The sequence below is a fragment of the Pongo abelii genome, chromosome 2, assembly GCF_028885655.2.
Source record: "Pongo abelii isolate AG06213 chromosome 2, NHGRI_mPonAbe1-v2.0_pri, whole genome shotgun sequence".
Lineage (NCBI taxonomy): Eukaryota > Metazoa > Chordata > Mammalia > Primates > Hominidae > Pongo > Pongo abelii.
The window spans coordinates 198,183,424-198,207,316 of record NC_085928.1 but is presented as its reverse complement, the minus strand read 5'-3'; the positions used below and the strand labels follow the sequence as shown (position 1 = coordinate 198,207,316).

The following is a 23,893-nucleotide window of genomic DNA, read 5'->3' as shown; positions in this document are numbered from 1 at the left end:
AAAAGAGGAAGGGGCAGGGGGGCACAGATGAAGGAGCAAAGGGCATTCCAGGCAGAAGGAAATATTTAAGCCAGACACAGTGGCATATGCCTACGGTCCCAGCTACTCAGGAGGCCAAGGCAGTATTCTTGAGCCCAGGACTTCAAGACCAGCCTGGGAAACATAGTGAGATTCCCATCTTTAAAAAAAAAAAAAAAAAAAAAAAAAAAAAAAGAAAGAAGAGAAAAAGAAGAAGAAGAAAAGATTTTAACCCCAGCAATGACTGAGAAGATATGACAAACACCAGCAAGTTAAAATCAAGCTTAGAAAATGTGGGTGGGGCACGGTGACTCACACCTGTAATCCCAGCACTTTGAGAGGCCGAGGCAGGTGGATCGCCTGAGGTCAGGAGTTCAAGACCAGCGTGGCCAACATGGTGAAACCCCATCTCTACTAAAAATACAAAAACTAACCAGGCGTGGTGGTGTGTGCCTGTAATCCCAGCTACTCGGGAGGCTGAAGCAGGAGAATTGCTCGAACCTGGCAGGAGGAGGTTGCAGTCAGCTAAGATTATGCTAGTGCACTCAAGCCTGGGCAACAGGGCGAGACTCCACCTCAAGAAAAAACAAAAAAGAAAAGAAAAAAAAAAGAAAAAGAAAACGTGTAGGTTGCTAGTGAGAGAAGTGAGCAGACGGATAGAAATAAGCAGAAGTTAACTCAGAAAGGTAGACTGAAGCCAGTTTGTTGTAGGCTAAGGCAATTGAATTCTATGTCTAAAAGCAGAGTGAAAAATAAATAAATAAATAATAAAAGCAGAGTGTTCCTTTATTTTGAGATGCAAAGCTCTGATTACACCATTGATGAGGTTAAGAAAATAGGCTCTTTTGACTCCTCACTGTCAAATAATAACAACAATAACAACTAAAATTTAATGAGTGTTTACTTTGTGCTAGGTATTATACTAAGCAGGTTACATACATTATCTCATTTAACCCCAGCAATGACCCTGTGAACTAGGCACTCTCACTCCCATATTACAAATGAGAAAACAGAAGCTTAAAGGATAAGTCAGATGCTCAAATCTCAGAAATAGTAAGTGCAACAGGCCAAAACTAACTGCTTCACATTGCAAACTCAACCCCTTGCAATTCTAGACTGTACTCCCCAGTTTTTGTCTTCTTTCTCATCGCCCAGATTCTCCCCGTCTCATTTCTAAGAGATGAAATCCTCTTCACATAACTAGCATGCGTAACAATCCTGTATAACAAAAATAACTGTCTCTGAAATAGTTGACAAAAGTTTATATTTGTTTCTGTCTCTCCATTAGATCCTTGGGATCAGGAACTTTGCCTTTCTTGTGAGCCGGTGTACACAGTGAACACTCAAGAGTTATATATATTTAGTCAGACAATGTCTGTGAAGGTTGGACCAGGAAGCTAACACAATACTGGCTATAATTTCAAACCTTTTTACCACAGATATTGTACCAATCTCAGCAAGGTTCCCAGAGTCCAAAGGGGAGACACAACCAGGTTGCAAAATGCAGGTCAAAGACCTTGTGCTCGGGACATCCTGAAGGTCCTGCAGCTACTCCATGGTTGCTGGACCTTGAACCTCCAGCAGGTGGGCCAAGAGCCAAGATCTTCACAGGTAGCTGGACAGATTAAACATTTCCTTGAAAAAACGAAAAAGCCATGTCCCACTGAAATGGGGATTTGAATTAAAGGAGGTGTGTCTAACAAAGTGGCCCAGGGGTAAGGGAGCTCTAGGCTGAGAGGTCTCAGACCCATCACATCTCGTGGCTCGTGCTAAGCCACTTTGTGTCTCCTTGTGCTGAACCACTCTGCCTCTCAGTGTTAGCAAAAGGAAGGGTAGACACAGTGGTTTTTTAACGTTTATATGTAGCCGCAGAACTTTTCCTTTAAATGGATGCTTTGACGATGCTTAGCTTACAAAGTAGGGAAAAGCAGAGCGGCTCAGGTTGGCTCTAGCGGTCCCCTTCCTTCCTCCACTTCCCACCACTTTTCACCTCCCTCCATGCTATATCCCTCAAGATGACTCCTGGAGTCTCTCAGGCTCAGAAGAGCACAGCTTGAAAACCACCAGCCTTCTGAGCTCTTCACAGTACCTTCCAGGTCTGATTCCAGTAAATTCCAAGATCTGACATATACCTCCTTAGCAAGCAGCTCTGCATTTTCGCCAGTGGGACAGGCAATACATGGTGTAGATGGGGTGCAGCAAGGAAGAAAGAAGTTTCAAATTAGAAAACTTAGATTATACTCTACTTACAGCCAGGTGCAGTGGCTCAGGCCTGTAATCCCAGCATTTTGGGAGGCCGAGGCGGGTGGTTCACTTGAGGTCAGGAGTTCAAGACCAGCCTGGCCAACATAGTGAAACCCTGTCTCTACTAAAAATACAAAAATTAGCCAGGCGTGGTGGTGCACACCTGTAATCCCAGCTACCTGGGAGGCTGAAGCGGGAGAATCGCTTGAACGATGCGGAGGTTGCAGTGAGCCAAGATTGCACCATTGCACTCCAGCCTGGGTGACAGAGCAAGACTCTGCCAAAAGAAAAAAAAAAAGATTATAATCTATTTAGGATCTGTGTTCTCTCAAGCAAGTTATAAGCAAGTTATTTCATCTCTCTAAACCTCAGTTTTCTCATCTGTAAAATGGAAAATAATATTGTTTATCTACCTACTAAGGCTTTTATGAGAATTAGCTAATAAACTAGTTGACAGAATTGCACAATATTACAATCACTCCATCCATAAATGTTTCTAAATCCCCAAATGGAAAAGCAGGCAGTACTGAGTTCAGGGCAAAAAAGGTGCCCAATAAGTAGCAGGAACTCGTTTCTTTCCTCCCTGGCACTTATCAACATGTTCAATTTGAACCAACAACATGACAGCAAGCAAGAGTTACTGGAAGAAACACATTTTATGTCCCAAATTCTCTATAATTCATCTTTGAAAATCTTAACAGCTTATCTCTGAAATCTTTGAAACTCATGACCATCTTACACTTCCAAGAGTGACACCCAAGACTGTGGAGGATAAAGAAATGTGAGTTTTGAGAAAAACACTCCTCCAGGTCATTGGCACACGAAGAAGTGTGAAGCTTGGCATCCTCACTCCTGACTTCCACACCAACCAGCCAAGTGGCCAGAGAAATCCCATCTGCTCTCTGAGCCTCAATTTCCTTGTCTATAAAACAGGAACAAGAACAATCCTACCTTCCCTCTCACTATGATATTGTATGAACAATGAAGCCAACAGGTGTAAAAATATTTCCTATAGCTCTACAACTATAAAAAATATTGTCATTGTTATTATAAACTCAAGTAAAAAGTTGAAGCACTGCAAAAAGTTACTTCGAATGTGTCCAAAACTTGAGAATCACCCCCCCTACTCCAATTGCAAGATTCCCTGTTGCCCTCCTGAGTTACTGCCAAGATTCCCGGCACATCCTAAAGACGCATTTCATTGAGATTTTCCCAGTTGACTCCTCACCAGTGTTCTAAACAACACAAACGATAGCATCCACTCACCCTCAGGCCAGCCTCAAGGCCTCCAGGATGAGCCCAATCTATGTTTTTAGCCACATCTCCCTTTATATTGCTACAAGAACCCCTGGCCCCAGGCAAGCGTGCACCCTCAATTCCACAGGACTCAAAACTTTGCTCATGCTTTCCCCGCCTTGTGCTGTGCCTCCAAATCTGAGCGCAAAATCTCTTTACTGCACAGTGGGGAAGTGAGCCCCTTGGGAGTGTTTTGTGATTGGGGTATGGTCAGTAGTGTCTTCACTGGCCCACCCCGTCTCTAAAGATGGCCCCACCAATTCCCAGTGCATGAACATCCACATCAAGATAAAAAGGAAGATGTCTGTAGCTCTTTGTAGTCAACAAAACTTTTCACACATCTCCTCTTTTTAAATGCTTAATATCAGATGTGTTCATGGTGCCTATTTTACAAATTTTATAGTAAGTGGCTGAGCCAGTAACCATGTGCAAGCCTTTGGCACCAAAGCCTGCGCACACCGCTCTCTCTTCCCCCAAAGTGGGTGTAATTGAAACCCTGCTATAAGGCCAGGGGCTCATGCCTGTAATCCCAGCACTTTGGGAGGCCAAGGCAGAAGGATTGCTTGAGCCCAGGAGTTCGAGACCAGCCTGGGCAACATAGCGAGATCTTGTCTCCACAAAAAAGAGAAAACATATATATAATATTTGATATGTATATATATTTAAATATATACGTATATTTTATACGTATATATTTAAATATATGTAAATATAAAATACATTTTTAATATTTTTATTATATTTTATTATAATGAAATTATATTATATATTATATATTTTACTATACTATATTAATAGAAAATATATTGTATTATAATATGCTGTACTATAATTTAATTATAATATATAAAATTATATATAATGTAATTATAATATATAAAATTATATGTAATTTAATTATAATATATAAAATTAGATATACTTTAATTATAATATATAAAATTAGATATACTTTAATTATAATATATAAAATTATATATACTTTAATTATAATATATAAAATTATATGTAATTTAATTATAATATATAAAATTATATATAATTTAATTACAATATAATTATATATAATATAATATATAAAATTATATACAATTTAATTACAATATAATTATATATAATTATAATATGATATACATTTTATATTTTTATTATAAATAAATATTTTATTATAATTTAATTATCATATAATTATAATAAATATTTTAATAAATATTTTTATTATAAATAAAAATATATAAATTGTTTTTCTTTCCTTCTTTTTGCCAGCAAATATATATAAAATAAACCCTGCAATAAAAGGTACAGGAGGTCTGGCTCCACAGCCAGCTCACCACATAACACTGGACAAATCACTCTCCCTCTGTGAATCACAGTTTCTTCATCCATAAAATGAGGGTTCCAGAGTCACCTCATACATCCACACAACCTTTTCCCTCCCAAGGAAAGACTTCAGAAATGAAACCTTCATGAGCAGCGAACAAGGAAACATCTCACATATGTTTAGTCAGTTCCTTCCCTGAGCTTCCCCTCCCAACCTCGAAAGCCCATCCAAAAAGAAGGAAAAGGGACCAACCTGAACATCAGAAAGCCACCGCGGCCCTGCAGGACAGCACAGGGAACGCACGCGGCTGCCATCCCTAGGCAGACAAGCAAGCCACTCCCCAGGATCAACTGCAGTCGTGGTCAAAGCGCGTGAACCTTGTCAGCAAATTGCTGGTTTGAATGGCAATTTTTTAAAAGCTCAAGACGCAAGAGCATTGATGCAGATGACACAGTCTGCTCCCTACATGCCTCATGGCTTATGGGCAATTTTTTAAAAGCTCAAGAAGCAAGAGCATTGATGCAGACGACACAGTCTGCTCCCTACATGCCTCACGGCTTATGGGCCTCACACAGGAGTCCATGCAAGAATCTCTCTTTCACATCTCTCTTCGGTGTCAGCAAGTACAGCTGCTGCCTGACCACAATGTGGAGACAGTATCTGTGTGGCAGGCCACTGCGCCCTTTCCATGTATTCTCTAAAAGTCCAAATGCTGGCTGCCAGAGCCCTCCCAGAACCACAGGATCCTAAATCTGGCAAAACTCAGGTACCCACTAGTCTAACTCCTGTAAACTACAGTTTGAGGCATTCCTTCATTCAAAAAGCATTACGGATGTTTACATGGTGCATGGTGCCAAGACAAGGCTATGTTTCTGCTCTCAAGGACCTGCTCCAATATCTTAAATGGCTTCCCAGTGGCAACAGGGGAAGTCCAAGTGCTTTATCTAATAGCTCTAGTTTCTCCATAACCAGGACCGAACCTTCTGTTGCCACCATAAACTTTCTCCCATTGCCACTCAACATACATTCTTTGCTTTATTCAAACAACTCTTGGCTCACCTTGTCCCCTCTGCTTGACCTGCTATCCTTCCACTCCCAACACTAAATATCCACGTCCTACACATCATCAAGCACACTCGTAGTCTTCAACAGGAATGAGATGACCCTTTGGAGAAAGACAGTTATTTATCTGTGGTGTCTTCATGTATTAAAGGACGTCTAACTTCCCTGGCCCCAACCACTACATGCCAATGGCAGCCTGACCTCCAGTCATTGGGACAACAGAAAACACCCCATTATGCTGTTATTTCATCTTATTGAGATGGAATCTCACTCTGTCACCCAGGCTGGAGTGCAGTGGTATGATCTCACCTCACTGCAACTTCCAGTTCTTGGGTTCAGGCCACTCTCCTGCCTCAGCCTCCCGAATAGCTGGGATTACAGGCATGCGCCACCACTCCTGGCTAATTTTTGTATTTTTAGTAGAGATGGGGTTTTGCCATGTTAGCCAGGCTGGTCTCAAACTCCTGACCTCAAGTGATCCGCCCGCCTTAGCCACCCAAAGTGCTGGGATTACAGGCATGAGCCATCATGCCCGGCATCCGTCACATTTTTAAATGCCCCATAATGAGATGGTACTACCCCCAAAAGAGAATCACCGGATCACAGACTATGTAAAACTCTCTGCTTCTCAGCCCAGTCAGAATAATCTCTCTTCCCTGGATTTGCTGAGCCTGCTATTTAGGGCATTGATCAACATCTTCCTTGCCCTGTTCTAACTGTGCGCCTGATTTATTCTCCTTCCCAGTATTGGCTCCCAATGGAAGAATCCTTGACTTCTCTCTCCCCACATTGCCAAATCCAGCTCAGGGACAGGTCCATAGTAAGTGTTTAATAAACATTTGTGAACATATTTTGCAAACAAGACAACTGTCCTAGGGTATGACTCCCAGGAGGAGATTAAACTGAACTGGAAAATTGCAAATCAACCGCTGTCGTCAAAAATAAGAACTCAGTTCAGAAACTGAAAGTGGGCAACTGGCCTGTTTTTTCAGGGTATTAATTATATTAAGTTTATATATTTTACATAAATAAACAAATATTAAACATAATTTCATAGTGTAATTATATTACAGTGTTATAATTAATTATAAATATTAAGTATTTCAGAATAATAACTCCTGAGGATTTTAAATGGATAAGTTGGGGGTAGATATATTCTCTTGGCTGGCTCAATCAGAGCCTGTTTCCACCAGCTAGGGTGCCTTTCTGCATCACAGAAGCCGACTTAAAAATTACATTCCCCATACTTCCTCAAAGCTAGTAAATTAGGTTCCGCCAGTAAGATTTCCTTGTGTGAGATCTGGAAGGTGGAAGTGAAGCTGAATCTTCCTGCTACTATTTCTACTGGCAAGCAATACCAGGAAATCATGAAGGGCAAAAGGACACTCCATATGCCAATCCAGTGCCCCATCACAAACTATTAAGATGTTGAGAGAAGTTTCTGAGGCCTCAGCAGTGGCTTCCTAATCACATCTTCCTTATCCCTGGATTGTGGCTAACCAACCTGACCAATATGATGAAACCCCGTCTCTACTAAAAATACAAAAATTAGTGGGGCATGATGGCATGCGCCTGTAACCTCAGCTACTCAGGAGGCTGAGACAGGAGAATCTCTGGAACCTGGGAGGCAGACGTTGCGGTGAGCCGAGATCGCACCATTGCACTCCAGCCTGGGCAACAAGAGTGAAACCCCGTCTCAGAAAAAATAAAATTAAAAAAAATTCTTAAACCCAGTAGCTCCAGATGTAGTCTGCATCCCACATCAATCTTTTCAATAATTTTTTAGCATCTCTTTCCTGTTAAATTATGCAGAATGTCTTTCCTGAACTTTGTTAGATGCAGGAGGGAAAAAAATAGATATATTAACTGATCACTCATTCTTCTATTTATTTATTTGGCTAAGACCTATGTCTGTCTATATCTAAAAGCTTCTCCCTTGCCTCTGTGAAGGAACAAAAAAATCTCACTTTAGTATAAGAAGCCAAATAGGGCCAGGCGTGGTGGCTCACGCCTGTAATCCTAGCACTTTGGGAGGCCAAGGCGGGTGGATCACCTGAGGTCAGGAGTTCGAGACCAGCCTGGCCAACATGGTGAAACCCCGTCTCTACCAAAAATACAAAAATTAGCTGGGCATGGTGGTGTGTACCTATAGTCCCAGCTACTCAGGAGGCTGAGGCAGGAGAATGTCTTCAACTTGGGAGGGGGAGGTTGCGGTGAGCCGAGATCACACTGTTGAACTCCAGCCTAAGCAACAGCAAAACCCCATCTCACAGAAAAAAAAAAAAAATCCAAATAGACCTAGAACTCCAAGGTTACATAAGCAGTAGATGTAATCAGCAAATCAGAGTTACACAAACTAGTTTATGGACAATATAAACGCTAATTCATATACAATGAAGCATGGTTGTAGCGTAACTACTGATCCTTTCCTGAGGATTCCTGGCTTTACCTTTGTTTTCCTGACTTGCCAGTGAATACTCAGCACCATACAGGTGCATCTGCTGCACACCTGGTGGCTCTACCTCTGTGCAGCTCCACAGAGATGTCTGTTCCTCCTTTTTGGCCAAAAGGAGCCTCCGTTTTATTTTCCAACAATGGCTCCAGCAAATTTTCCATCCCACATGCTCTTCCAGAACTTGGCCACCCCACCAAGATGTAAAGTCTATTGCCTCCCCCCTTGAATTTAAGCGAGTTGGGGACTACTCCAACCAATAAAGTATGGCGAGATGATGCATCTACAGCTTCTTCCTGCACCTGCTAGTGCTCACTCGCTCTCTGTCTTTCTCCCTCTCTCCCTTCCTCTCAAGGCTTGCCCTTTGGAAGCAGCCACCAGGCTGTGAGGAAGTCCACGCCACATGGAAAGACCACATGTAGATATTCTGACCAACAGGCCTGGTTAACGTCTCAGATGTCATGTGAGTGAGTGAGCAACCATATACCTCTAGCACCCAGCCTTCGAGTCTTCCAGCTGAGGTCCCAGGCATTGTGGAGCACAGAAGCGTCATTCCCCCTTTGCTCTGTCCAAGTTCCTGATCCACATAATCCATGAGCATAGTAAATGACTGTTGTATACCACTGAGTTTGGGGGTAATTTGCCACACAGTAATAAACAATTGGAACAAAGCCCAGCCCTTTCTTTTACCTTCACCTGGTGCCTGCTCTGACCATGCAGATGTGACTTTCTCACCTGGTGACCCATGTTTTTCATGGACACCAGTTTCTCTAGGGTTGTCAGTGGTGGGCAGAAGGGCAGGGGTGAGTTCTGCAACAATAATAGCTCTGAGACACTGCACAGTTCATGGGGAATGCAAATGAATCAACATAAACATGGGACCCAACAGCCCCAGTCGCTCTATCTACCGAGTAAATGTGAAAAGGTGATGCTACCTCTCTATTACCTCATCTGTAAGATGGGCATGCTGATGCCTGACTATTGAAGAAGGTATGAGGATGAGATGAGAGGTCGTGTGAGGAGCACTCCACCCAGTGCCTACAATGTCAGATACCAAAGTCTATCCACCGTACCCTTCAGCTGACCCAGGGCTTCCATCTGCAAATGTGATTCAAGTCTTCAGAACAGCACAACAGCTATGCTGCTCTCTTACCCAGCATCAAGCCCAGGCCCTTATACATAGCAGGTAGTTAGAAAACATTAAGCCTGTGCTATATAGCAAGGAAAGCTTCTATCATTTCAAAACGATAAGGTATAGTGTTTAGGAGTGTGGTCCCTGGAGCCCCTGGCCTGAATTCAGCTCTGTCACTGGCTGGTGGCCTGGGGCAACTTATCTAAGCTCCTTGTGCATTTGTTTCCCCATTTATAAACAGGGCTAACAATAACACCATCCTCATAGGTTTCTTTAGAGGATTAAGTGAAACAATATGAATAAAGCAGCTAGAACAGTGCCTAGCACATAGCAATCGCTTGCTACGTTTCACCAAGTGTGTAAACCTAGAAGCAATCTTAGGACACAGGTATACGAATGAGGTTTTACAAATGAGGAAACTGAGACTCGAATTATGTAACTTGTGCAAGGTCAAAGGTAGGGGTGAGATCCAAATCCAACTCCGTGGCCTTCCACCCGAATCCAAAGCTCTTTGCACCTCAGCATCCTGCTTTTCGATATGCACGCCTAATGGAAAAATGTATTTAACTAGAAGGGGGGAAAACAGCCCAGACATAACAGGGTTGCACCTTGGGAGCTTTCTGGGTATCACAGGATGATAAGGCCAATGTCATAAGCCCTGCCCTTCAGCACAGTCAGCTCCTGTGGGTAAAATTAGCTCAGCTCTGCTCCAGTGCCGCCTGGAGCCCCAAGGCAAAACTCACCCCAGGCATAGTAAGACCTCACCTGACCCTCACTCTTAAGTAGGGTCCCTCATGCACCTCATTAGGGCCTGAGATGACTCATTGTGTTCTTTCCTGTCTCTGGTGCTGAGGTCACCTCTATGCTATACAGAAAGGCGGCTGTGAAGGAGAAGTAAAGATGAAAACGCAGGCAACCATTCTGCACTCGCTTCCTCCAAGGCAGCTCACAAGCAAGGATCGGAGTGCCTGCCTGCCATGCCAGCTGTGTACTGGGGAAATAAAGCTCTGCTGAGTTATATAACCCAGCTCAGGAGCAAATGACAGACACTAGCCCAAACGGACTCCTGAGATTCCCATCCTTATTCTACTCTGGTGCTGATGGTATTGAGCAGGGAACGGGCCTATTCAATATCCTTCAGTCCTGCAGAACATGGCACAATAACCATGACCATAGGGGTCTCCTCTGTACTGTCCCACCCAATACTACCAGAATTGAAGGCCAATCTTAAATGTCACCATTCCTTGAACCCTCCATGCTCCTATCCCTACCTGGCTAGAATTTTTATCTCAACTCCCACAATGTCTTATCTATACAATTTATTATTCGGCATTTATTTGCTCAACAAATATCACTTGCACACCTATTTTTAACTTGAAGACACAGAAATGAAAAGAATTACCCTTGCCCTCAAGGAAATGCAGCCCAGTTCAACAAATGGCCTAAAACGGAAGAAGCAGAGACAATAGCGGTCAGAGGAGTATTCCAGGCAGAGGTGGTATCAGAGCAAAATCTTGAAAGGACTGATAGAGCGGGCAGTTCCCTTGTTTCAGACAAGGGAACACTGTGTGTGAGGTCACGGGAGCTACAGAGAATCCCAGGTATATTCCTAGAGCACAAGATCATCTTGGAGATTAGTGAGAAGAGGACAGAAAGAGGAAGGGGTCAAATCACTTCCTGCCTCTTTCCATTCCTGTCCCTTAATTCATGCAAAGGATTCTTAATTTGCCCTGAATGAGGAAAGCATTGAAGGATTTTAAAAACAGGGACATAGCATGAACAGATTTGCATTTTTGGAATATCACTCAGGAAGAAAAGAGAGAATAGGATGGATGAGGGTAAGAATAGAAAAAGAAGGCCAGCTGAGACTGCTGAAGCACTCCAGGAGAGAGATGCTGAGGGCCTGAATGGAGGACAGGCTCCAAAGGTAGAGGGAGGAGGGAAGTGGGCAGGACGTGTTACCGTGGTTGACTCTGTAAGACTGAGGACAGTCAGAGGCAAGAGTGAGGGACAGAGAGGAGCCATCCGGAATGAGTCCCAGTTTCCAGGATTGGGCGATGTCACTAACCAAGCTAACAATGCCGAAAGACACGGTGAGCCCCATGCAACTTTGGGATTTCCAACTGGAGTGTCCAAAAGGCATGCAGGAGTGTGGGCCTGAAGTTCAGGAGTTCCCAACTGGAGATAAACACCTAGCAGTCATGAGACAAAGCTCTGCAATGCTTGTATTTATGGGATACAAGAGAGAGCAAGAGCCTGCAAAGAAACCCCGAGGAGAGGCTAGGGAGGTAAAGGAATAACAAAACATCCAAAGACAGTGGGAGTGGTCAACACAAACAGCACCACCAATGCCAAATAAGAGCACTGCTAAAAACGAATACATCTGAGCCCCCTAGACCCGGACAAGAACAACTTCCATCAGACCAGAATGGGTTAAGAAGCCAAAAGAAGGTGAAGCAGTAGAGACAAATATAAAGGCAGAGGAGTAATGAAGCAAGATGGCATGCTTTCAGAAAAGCATGTCCGTATAAATCTTACTTCCTCTACTAGACACAAACTAGAATAGTGCTGTCCAAAAGGAATAAGATGCAAGCCACATATGAAATTGCTAATTTCCTGCAGCCACATTTTTAAAAAGCAAGAAATCATAGGAGAAATTCATTTTAATTTAACCCAATATATCCAAAATATTATCATTCCAAGAAGTAATGGACATCATATAATTTATTAATAAGATATTTTACATTACTTTTTATACTAAGCCTTTGAAATCTGGTGTGTTATACTTAACGGCACATCTCAGTTCGAACTAGCCACATTTTAAATGCTAAACTGCCATATGTCATTCTAATTTAACTTTGATGAATCAAGGCTCAACATGGTAGCTGGCATGCTGTGTATTTTTTTCTAATAATATGACAAAATGAATGGAAGGATGGATAGATGCTTGCCACTTCATTGAGAAATTCAGTAAACTCTCTATGGCTTCGTTCTCTTTATCAACTATACAGTACTTTAAGTTTCTAGTCTTGGGTTATATTATGAGTAGAGCCTTGGTATAACTTAATATTAATGGTGTAAGTTTCATTCCTTCTAAATTTCCTCTGTTGCTTCAAAAATCACAAATTTTGTCAGCCTCTGTCTTTTTTCTTTCTTTTCTTTGACAGAGTCTCGCTCTTGTTGCCCAGGCTGGAGTGCAATGTTGCAATCTCAGCTTATTGCAACCTCCACCTCCCAGGTTCAAGCAATTCTCCTGCCTAAGCCTCCTGAGTAGCTGGGATTATAGCCACAAGCCACCATCCCCAGCTAATTTTTGTATTTTTAGTAGAGACGAGGTTTCATCACGTTGGCCAGGCTGGTCTTGAACTCCTGATCTCAGGTGATCCGCCTGCCTCGGCCTTCCAAAGTGCTGGGATTACAGGCGTAAGCCACCATGTCTGGCCCAGCCTCTAATTTTCTTAGGTCAAAACAACTCTGTGAAACACTAGTCAGAAGACTACCACTCACACAGATCTCAAGCAAGCCACTTTACTCCTCTGAATGAACCTGTGTTTTCTACCATAGATGGGTATATAACTCTTAAGTCTGCAAATCTCATAGGCTCATTGTAAAACTCACATGAAACAGTGAAAACACTAACAAAAGTAAGGTAGAATCCACAGGTACCTCTCTATTATAAATGTATGTCATATGAGCTTGTAATATAAATTTCAATCATGCCTACATGCATACATACATAATAAAACTCCACTTGACTATCTTAATGTCAATATTTTGACTTCCAACATCATTATACTTCCCTTCTTCCCTCAAGAAGTACAGAAGTTGTGGTCAACCTGATTTTCCTAGGAAAAAGAAACTAGGTTTTCCCTGAGTCATCGCACTGAGGTTTGTAGAACTGGATAGAGCTTGCCTACAGAGATGTAAAAAGATTGGGCAGGACGGAGTGAGCCTGGAAGATGGTATGGTTGAGGCTCAGTGGCCTCTCTAGAGAGGGGACCCAGAAAGTGTCCTAATAATGAAAACATTTCTCCAGCCCAAACAACTTCTAAGAGCTCAGTGGTAATAACTATTTGGATCCATTCTGCTTTCTGGTGATACACAGAAATATCTTGGAAATTAGAAAAGGTGTAAAGCTAAAATGAGGACCTCTTATTGGCACAATTACTAAGTAAGAGGAAAAAATTAAGATGATCAATTGGATTCTTTTACTGTCTAAATTCACCATCAATATACTTCATAAAAAATCTTCCCACAATAGCGCATGGCTAACTGACCAGGAATGAGGGCCACTCACCAACAGAGAATAGTGAGCTCATCTGACCATTCAGCACCCTGATTTTATCAGGGAAGAAACAATGAGAACCAGAAGAGTACATAAAGGACCAAAGATGGTGAGTGGGGACTTGCCCATGTAACACAACATGTCAGTGGCAGAGCTGAACCTTAAACCTTGTTCATCAGAATCCAAATCTTTTGCTGGTTCCCTTTATGTGACCCCCAATTTTTTAAGTCAAATTAAAAACTATCCACTGACTAATCTAGCCAGATAAAACTGCTGATGCATAGGTTGCACAGTGTAACTCCAGGAAAAACTTAAAAATAGATAAACTCAGCTCAAATGCCATTTAACCCAAACTCTATCCTATTAGCAGAAAAAAAAAAAAAAAAGAACATTCTACTTGCTGTTTCTCAACCACACATTTTCCATAGCCAAAGAAGTTCTTATGGCAAAGCAGTCATCAAAACTAGTGTCCACCACACCACACATGTGAACATGTCACCCTTCAGTGCCTCACCACACACAACAGAGGTCAGACTTGTGCAAATATCATGTCCTGTAAGGAACAGTGGAAAGCAGGGCAAGTTTATAAAACTCTGTTGTTGTCATCACTTAACAAACACTTACATGGCACTTGTTGTATGCCAGGCAATTTTTTACATACTTTAGAAATATTAACTCATTTAACCTTTCCAATAACCTTGTACAGTAGCTACAATTATCATCATTCCCATTTTACAGATAAGAAAACTGAGACACAGACACAGATCTAGACAGTGACAGAGCTGGGAACTGAATCTGGGCAATCTAGCTCATAGTCCATGTTCTCCATTGCCATGCTATGCCGCCTCTCAGTGGATTTTGTTTTCCTTGTTGTAATGGTTGAGGGAGGGGAGGTACCAGAACGCCAAGTTTTTCACATACAGTAATAAACACGAAAGACACACAAACCGACATGCCATCTTCGGCATAATCAGCACATTCTCTCCCTAAAGTCAAGTTATAGGACAGGCCAAATCTCAACCAGGAACATATTATTGATTTACTCTAAGAAAGCCCTGTCACAATACCATAAACACAAAGTGTCCATGTGGCCAGCCTATTCTTTCTATCACCATCAGGAGGCTGTTTCACAGGAGTAAAAAGTCAAGTCAAAGTCTCAGGGGCAGCAAGGAAAGAAGGACAGAAACATCTCCCCAAGAATGGTCTTGCTGAAGGTGCTGGAAAGCAGTAGATCCGAGGCCTCGTCTTCCCGGAGCACTGCCGATGCCTGGAGCAAGAACTCTTGTCCTCGTTCTGCAGGAGAGGATACAGATACCTCCAGTTTTTGTCACAAGTTACATTTCTAGGCAAGAAAAGGGCCCTGTTTCTCATGGATGTCGCTCACTACAAATTCCCAGGAGAGAGAGGCCACACAGTGGAAAAGTGGAACGTTCAGACTTTGCAGATGAGACTGAGATCAAACCCTGTTCTTGCCATTGTGTGACTTTGTGCAAGTCACTTGAATATGCTGAGTTCTTGATTTCTTAACCTGTAGAATGAGCGAAGAATGAAAATTCCTACTTCATGGAGTTACTGTCAGATTAGAAACAATGTTTGCTAACTGCCTAACACCTGGCACGTGACAGCTATTATTTAAAATAAAAATAAAAATGGTCTCATCTTGATATTCCCCCTACCCTGTGGGAGAGATGAAATGGATGTGCTGCTCTTTCTCCTTTCTTACCTGCTGTTAATGGGACAACTGTGCTCACAATTACCTGAGCACAAAATCCCTTAGACCTGAACCCCTCAACTGTCCAGTCAAGTCCTGTGCTGTTTCACACACTGGTGTTCTTGCCCATGATCTCTCTTCTTCCTAGAAAGTTCTTTACCAAACTCCTATTCATCTTACAAAACCCAACTCAAGCATCACCTACCCCATGAAGCCTTTCCAGTCACTACCTCCTCTGTGCCTTGTGTGCACATCAAGTACTACATTGAAGATGCTATAAGATAGTGGTATAACCACATGATAAACTTACTTGCATCAGTACACAGAGATATAGCAACACAGGTTGCTAAAATATTTAAATATTCCCTTACTCATTGCCAAACAGTTTATGTTTTGAGGCTCCCAGTTGTCCTAACACCACCCCAATTTTCCCACTCCCCGCCTAGGAACCCTTGAACCTCCCCAAGATCCAGCAACTAAAGTTCCCCTCTGGCAGACCTAGAGTTCTTTCAATACAGTGTTATACATATTTAAATATCGTCTCTCTGTCTGCATGGATAACTTGCCTACTAAACTCAATATTGATTTATATGCTTTTGGGAACAGAACAGATATTAACTACTGGAAAAGATGCTCCTTGAGGTCCAGAAGCACATGACTCCCCAGCATCCAGAACACTCGGCTACAGTGAGCTCGTAGCAACGGCTGAGTTGATTCAATGTCTCCTATGCCTCCCCTCCTCAGCCACCACCTGGCTCACAGTGGACCTTCAGTGAGTGTTTGCTCACTGGCTGACCTAACTGCTGTGTTGAATCAAACTGTGGGGTCAGACTGAATTTGATTGCAGTTTCCACAGTTACACAAGCCATCTCTCTGACCACTGGCTGCTGCCCCTCCATTCCATCCTCACCCACTTCCAGTGGCAAAACCTAAAGGCCAGCTCTCAGCTCCACAACTTTAATGGTCCTCTGATGCCCACAAATCAAATCCAAACTCTGCTGAAGATGGCAAAGGGGGTCTTCATTCTAAGAATAAGGAAATAACCGAAGAAACAGTTGTTTCCTCCAAGCACACAAAGCGTAGCAAATAAATATAAGAAGGTATCCTTTAAAAGTTCACCAAACAGCTAAAAACAGCTCCTTGTATTTTTAAAACCAACTGGGTTTTTTGTTTATGTTTTTGTTTCTGTTTTGAGACAAAGTCTCGCTCTGTCACCCAGGCTAGAGTGCAGTGGCACGATCTCAGCTCACTGCGACCTTGGCCTCCCGGGTTCAAGTGATTCTCACATCTCAGCCTCTCAAGTGGCTGGGATTACAGGCATGCAATACCACAGCCAGCTAATTTTTGTATTTTTAGTAGAGATGGGGATTCACCATGTTGGCCAGGCTGGTCTCGAACTCTTGTCCTCAGGTGATCCACCTGCCTCGGCCCCCAAAGTGCTGGGATTACAGGCGTGAGCCACCACGCCTGGCCCCAACTGGGGTTTTAAAAATGGTTACATCAAACTTGTTCACTTCTTTCATCATCTAGTGAAATAAGAAGAACAGGGATTATTTTCCTTCATTTTAACAATGATGGAGAGGTGACTTGCTCAACTTACACAGTTGGTTCACATTATGGCCGGGGCTAAATTCTAACCTCAAGAATCTTACTCTAGAGCTGTTGGTTTCCTCAGATCAGCTCATCTCAGTGCACAATCTTATGGACTAGGATATCAAAACACAACGTGCAACTCTGTCACTCCTGTCTTCTACTGCTGTCATACTCTGTTGCTTAGTGCTTGTCACCCTCTGAAATATGCACCTGTTTACTTTGTTGTCTGTATTGCCTCCTAGAATGCAAGCACTTATGAGACCATGGACTTTGCCTGCCTCCTTCAACACTATATCCCCAGTGCCTAGAACAGAGCATGGCACAGTTAGAGCGTGAAAAGAAGAGGCGACGTGGAGTCAGACCCCATATTGACTCCTTCTCCCTCACTTACCAGCAGCCTAGCCATGGACAAGTACCTAAACATCTCCAAGCCTCAGTCTCCTCATAATTAAAATCCAAAGAATGGGCCAGGCACGGTGGCTCACGCCTGTAATCCCAGCACTCTGGGAGGCCGAGGCGGGCGGATCACATGAGGTCAGGGGTTCAAGACCAGCCTGGCCAACACGGTGAAACTCCGTCTCTACTAAAAAATACAAAAATTGACCGGGCATGGTGGTCCATGCCTATAATCCCAGCTACTCGGGATGCTGAGGCAGGGAGAATTGCTTGAACCCGGGAGGCAGAGGTTACAGTGAGCCAAGATCATGCCACTGCACTCCAGCCTGGGTGACAGAGCGAGACTTCGTCTCAAAAAAAAAAAAAAAAAAAAAAAAAAAATCCACAGAATGACACTTACCACCTACGTTACAGTGTGTGTGGGAGGAGTAAAAAAAATATTGGCCATTTCTCCACACAAGTTATGCACCCAATATGTGCCTGCTCCTCTCCTTCTTTCAATCTTTCATTCCCTGTCCCCCAACAGCTCCTTCTCTCATTAATCACCCCTCTTTGCTTGCAGCATCTACAGCCAAAAATAAACCCTTCCCCACCTCTGAGTGTCAGCAACCCCCTCTTTCACAGACCCTTTCTAAGGCAGGTGTCTACAAAGGACCCTGGCAGAGCTCACAGTTGGAGCCAACCACATTCTCATGTCTGCCAAGTTCTGACCTACTTCCCAGCCAGACTGAAGCAGGTGATGCTGGTACTGATTCAGCAAGGTCTTTTTTTTTTTTCTTCTTTTCAAATCATCTTGGACTTGGGACAGAACCCAGAATCATAGAGTTATGGAACTCAGAACAGAAGGGTTTACAAAGCCCAGGCCATCAGATGCAACCCTATCATTTTATAGACGTGGAATTTGTATTCCAGAGAATGAGGTGTCTTAGGCAAAAATAAATCAGAATTCCAAATTCCTCAAATATCAGAAACCACAGCGTGGCCCCAGTTACATCCTGAGAAAGGGCCCTGGCCTGCCTATCACTCTCGCACATCTCAGAAACTGTTCCTTATGGGCCTAGTGTGGTGATTCATGCCTGTAATGCCAGCGTTTTGGGAGGCCAAGGTAGGAGGCTTACTTGAGCCCAGGAGTTTGAGACCAGCCTGGGAAACATGGTGAAACCCTGTCACTATTAAAAAATACAAAATTTAGCTGGGCATGTTGGCACATGCTTGTAGTCTCAGCTACTCAGGAGGCTGAGGTGGGAAGACAAACTGAGCCCGAAGTGGTTGAGGCTTCAGTGAGCCTCAGTCATTCCAGTGCATTCCAGCCTGGGTGACAGAGTGGGACCCCGTCTCAAATAAAGAGATAAATAAAATAGCACTGTTGGACCACATCCTCTCCAAGCTGTGAGATTTTGGATGTATGTGTCTCATCATCACCTCCAATACATTATCACCCACTAACCAAAATAATTAGACTGTGAGTCATTAAGCTTAGGTCTTTTCCATAGGGCAACTGGTATACATTCTTTTAGTATGATCAGTGTTCGTCTATGAATTGTTAAGCTTTTCAAAGACGAGGATCCCATTTTTGTGTAATTATGTGACGCAGATCTCATCCATAACCATAGAGTAAATGTTGCTAGCCTGATGAAGTTTTAGAGTAATACTATGGTGCACGGTGACAAACGATGATGCTGCATCTTCGATACATTATCATGCTTCCCATCACTATGTATTTCTTCCCAGCAGTCCATTCATTCTAACAACCTGCCATTCCTCAAACCCTTCCTTATATACCATGTGTAGAAGCAGTTGTAGATCTTGTAGCATATTCTCAATGGGAATACCTCTTTGAGTTTTAAGAATGAATCTGGTTTTTCCCAAAGTCACCAAGAAACAATTCCAGTGAATAAGAGTGATGATCCAGATGGAGATGATCATGCTGAATAACACTTCGCCAAATAATTGTTATACAAAGATTTTAGGTGACAAGAGCATCATGGGCCTAAGTCATGGAGTGTTGGCTGACCCCTGGGGACTCCTTTAAGGAGGGTGATACTCAGTGAACTACTAGGTAGTACCAACTTTGCAATAAGTCTCAATATATACTATCTTCCAAAAGCTGCCAAGAAAACTAAATGTGCTGATTCAGAGGTGGTACTCCTCTCCCAATTCCTACTGCTCCTTTCCAAAAGGAAAAAAAAGGATCTTAAGTAAGAAATGCCAAGTGATCCCCACTAAAACCTAGCACAATTGTAGTCACTGGCATATGTCCTCAAAGATGATGATGACACAGCCTTTCCAGTTTTCTTCCCCTACGAAGAATTCATATAAAATAATTTAATGAAAAGGCTTTATGTATAAAAATGTTCAAAAGAGTATTATTTATAAGAGCAAATAACTGGCAATAACTCCTATTCAACAACATGTAAATGGCTAAATTTTAAAAATAGTACATCTACTCAGAGGAATAGGAGAGTGGCTATTAAATATATAGGAATTAAAAAATAAACTAGAATGTCTATGAATATTCAGTAGAGAAAAAAAGAAAGAGCAAACAAAACTGCCTAGTATTAAAAAATTGGTGAATAATATTTTAATAACATATCTGCTTCTGAATATTAATAATGATGACTAACAGATAATGACGTTACTCAGGAGCTCCAGAAGAATGCCTCCATGAAAGCCTGGAAATATCTGAAACCATAATAAAAACACAGGGGTTTAAATAAAAGGAAGCAATTAGAAACTTTGTGGGAGGGAAGGGGGGGAAACTGCATAAGAAATTATAGCCCAAATATGGAGAAACCAGTCCAAAATAAGAGAAAACGTTGCTGGAACTTGAAGAAGACACACAGAACAGACTCCAAGCAGACAAAAGAACAATAATAAAGACAGAATACATAAGAGATATGGTAGAAAATGCTAATTTTTTCTCTCAACAAAAACAAAATACAGCCCAAAATTCTAAGAAATGAGAAGAAATTATAAGAAGAAGCTTATTTATTATCTATTTACTATAGAAATAAAATAAACAAAATGTAGAATGACTGAACAACTACAAAAAAATTACAATCATCTATTAGATTTTGATGCTAAGGGAAAGTTCAGTCTCCTATAAGTGGCTTAAAGGTGGTGACCTCAGAACCCCAGAAAAGGAAATGAAACCACAGCACATGACTTAGCCCTGTATTAAGCAATATTTACCTAGAAATCATAATGTAAATATTATTTTTTTCAGCTTTTGCAATCAAACCACAGAGCACAGATGACTTAGCTATATGTATAAAACCATTAATATATACATGTGCCTATATGCAGGTATCCATTATAAACCCTTGAGATGCAAAAGGTAACCTAAAACATTATTGACAAGTTGAAGGGTAAATGTGGAGAGGAAAAGTGGAGGGACATTCTAATATCTTCATCTTACAAAATAGTGAGTGAGGCAAAACTCAAAAGTTGATATAGCAAAAGACTGAGATTTATGCATATTCTGTAAACATAAAGGAAACAACAAAGAATAAAAGTAGAAATGTAACTGTCAAAACTTGGGAAGAGAACTGGGAAAGACCAATTGGATATAAGTAAATAGTCCTTACCTATCATAAAATAAAGTTTAATAGGCATATCTAAAACAAGTAACTCAAGCATGAGAGACAGAAGCATATTATTTAGAAATATGATAGTAACCACCAAAAAAACTCAAAAACAAAAAATAGTTACAAGTGGTTGACTATGGGTAATGGAACTGGTCTGGGAAGAGATGGGACAGGAAATTAGTTTTATTATAAACACTTCCGTATTATTTTATTTTTACTGTAAGCATGTATTATAGCACCTTTTAAATTAAAAAAAAAAAAAAAAAACTCAGAAAAAAGTTATTTCAAGCTAGAAAGGATTAACTGCCAACAGTAGGACCAAGAGGTCACAAAAGTCAAATGTGAAGGGGCTTTCCTGGGAAAACCATTACAAGATGTCACTCTTTTGAAGATCATTAAATGCATGACCAGGTCGTCTTTTTAAGCCACCTAGCCCTCTTTTAAGAACTTCTCTTTCCCCTTCTCTACCCAAGCTCTTTAACTCTCTCCTAGCATCCTCCTATAAAATTTTCAATACTCTGTGCCCTTCAAGTCTCTTTGCTGGCTTCAAAATAAGAAGCAGTCCCTTATGAAAACTTGAAAATGTAAAGAATCCCTGAGGAAACCCCAAAATCAACAGACATCTCAGGCTGTGCAGTGCTGTGGCCCAGAAGCACACCAAGGCCTGGGGGCTGGAGCTATATTTAGCAGCTCTGGGCAGACAACAAGGACTCCTGTTCCCTGGAAAGGAGGTAATTAAAGAAGGCAGATTTAGGCCTGAGGTGGTTAAGTCTCAAGGAACTATGGCTCCAGGCAAGCCCAACCTGTGCCCCGAATGAGGAAATAGGAAGCCACAGGCCTGACACTCCTTTCCTACACCAGCTTTTCTTCTCTCAGGTTTCTAAAGCCAGGGGAATGCCAGTTGTCAGCCTGATCGCTTCTTTTTCTCAGTCATTTAAGACCCATTTATGGGCACCTGCTATGTGCCAGGCTTCATGCTGAGTGCTGCAGAGAAGGGAGACATGAACCAGAACCTTGACTTCAGGCAGCTGACAGGTGAGAGGGGTGTAAACACAACACATAGCATTAGGTCAACAATTACCCACACCATGAGAAAAGGACAGAAGGGAAGCCGCTGCCCGTTGGGATTCCTAGGGAGAGTATCCAAGGAACCATGCAGAGGCTTGACCCAAACAAATGGAAATGATTAAAACATGTTAAGAAAAAGTAGCTTTCTGGAAGGTAGAAATTACACGAGTAAAGGCACAAAGTCAGCCAGGGTATATAGGGGAAAAGAGAGTTGTCCACGCTATAAACTGTGGGGTATATGGGGGAAAACAGAGTTATCCACTCTGGATAAAACAAGGGTGAGTGAAGATTAATGTCCCTGACTCGCATTTTACTGGACTCAGTGGATATTCTCTCCTTCCCTGCAACCTGTGCCCTACAGGGTAAGAATATTCCCCCCACCCCCACCTCGCCCGCTCCCCGATTTCGCAGATGAAGAGTCTGCAACTCAGGGAGGAGAAACAACATTCTCAAGGTCACAGAGCTGTAAATTAACAGAAAGGACAATTTCAAAACCAGGCTTCTTTGGCTCTAAGACTCAAGTCCTTTCCTCCTCTACCATCAGAGCTAGAAGATATGCCAGTGACCAGGTGCAAACGTGTCACAGTTCACAGCAGCACTCCCATGGGCTTCATTTTTAGGGATTTCCAAAATTTCACACTGTACCTGTGACTGTGTTTAACAGCTCTCTCTTGTTACGTCCAAGACCCTGTCACCATCTCAGCATTTAGAGCCTTTCGAAACCTAGGTACTGACACTGCATTTCCCCTTTACCTACACCAACCAGTCCCTCTCCCTGATAGGCCCTGCCCAACCTACCTCTCCTTCAGGCTAACTCTTAGTCATTAATAGAAGTGGGCTCAGCTTGCTCCAGTCACAGTGGCCTCAATGCAAATGCTTACTGAATTACAAAATGTACCCCTGCTCTCTCTCTACTATCCTAAAAAAACAAATGTTTACCGGAGCCCTATTCACTTTAAAAAGAAGCCCAGGAGGCTCACTCTTCAATTCCTTATTATTCAAGGCTCACATTAGGGACCAACCTGCTTTTCCCACCACACAGCTCAGTATGGTGACTGGATGCCACCTTCCTACAACCTAAAGGAATGCCATATAGCCTTCAAAGCCCAGTTCAAATCCAATATTTAAAAAACAAATTTCCTCATTCATTGAATGCATCCTTCGTGTAAGCTTCCCAGGCGCACACTTATCTTTTTCCCCACACTCCCCAGCACTGGATAGTTTATCTTTCAGTGAGAGCATGCTCTCCCTTCCCTCCTGGATGGGGAGCTCCTGCTGGAAAAGTTCTCACATCTGGGGCCCATCCAGAGCCAAACAGTGCAGGGCACATGGCAGGCACTGAGAAACCACAGCAGCAGGACTCTCGGTGCTGGAAGTAGGCCGTGCAAAATCAAATCCTTCAGAGCCTCACCAATGCCCTATCCACAGATTTTTACCCAAAGTACATTTTATTGCTCTATGACAGAATCTTCCAAACAAATTCACATCTTGGAAGCAATGCCCCAGTGAATTAGAATCCCAGGGGCATTGCGATGGCCAGTCAAATCTTCCATCTGATAGTCTCCCACAAAGAGGTACCATGGTCCCTGCCTGAACAGTTCCAGCAACTGGAAATCTTATACCAATTGATACAGTCCACTCCATTTTCGATATCTGCTACCATAGGTCCTTACACACTAGTTCAGTCTATCTCTATGGGCTTTTCGCTTAAATCTCTAGGAGTGGCAG

General features: G+C 42.4%; 1 protein-coding gene across 12 annotated transcripts in view; it reads right to left on the bottom strand.

Annotated features, from left to right (window-relative positions):
* Positions 1 to 23,893, bottom strand: part of LPP (LIM domain containing preferred translocation partner in lipoma) — a 741,130-nt gene that overhangs the window by 685,436 nt on the left and 31,801 nt on the right. The window lies entirely within an intron of this gene.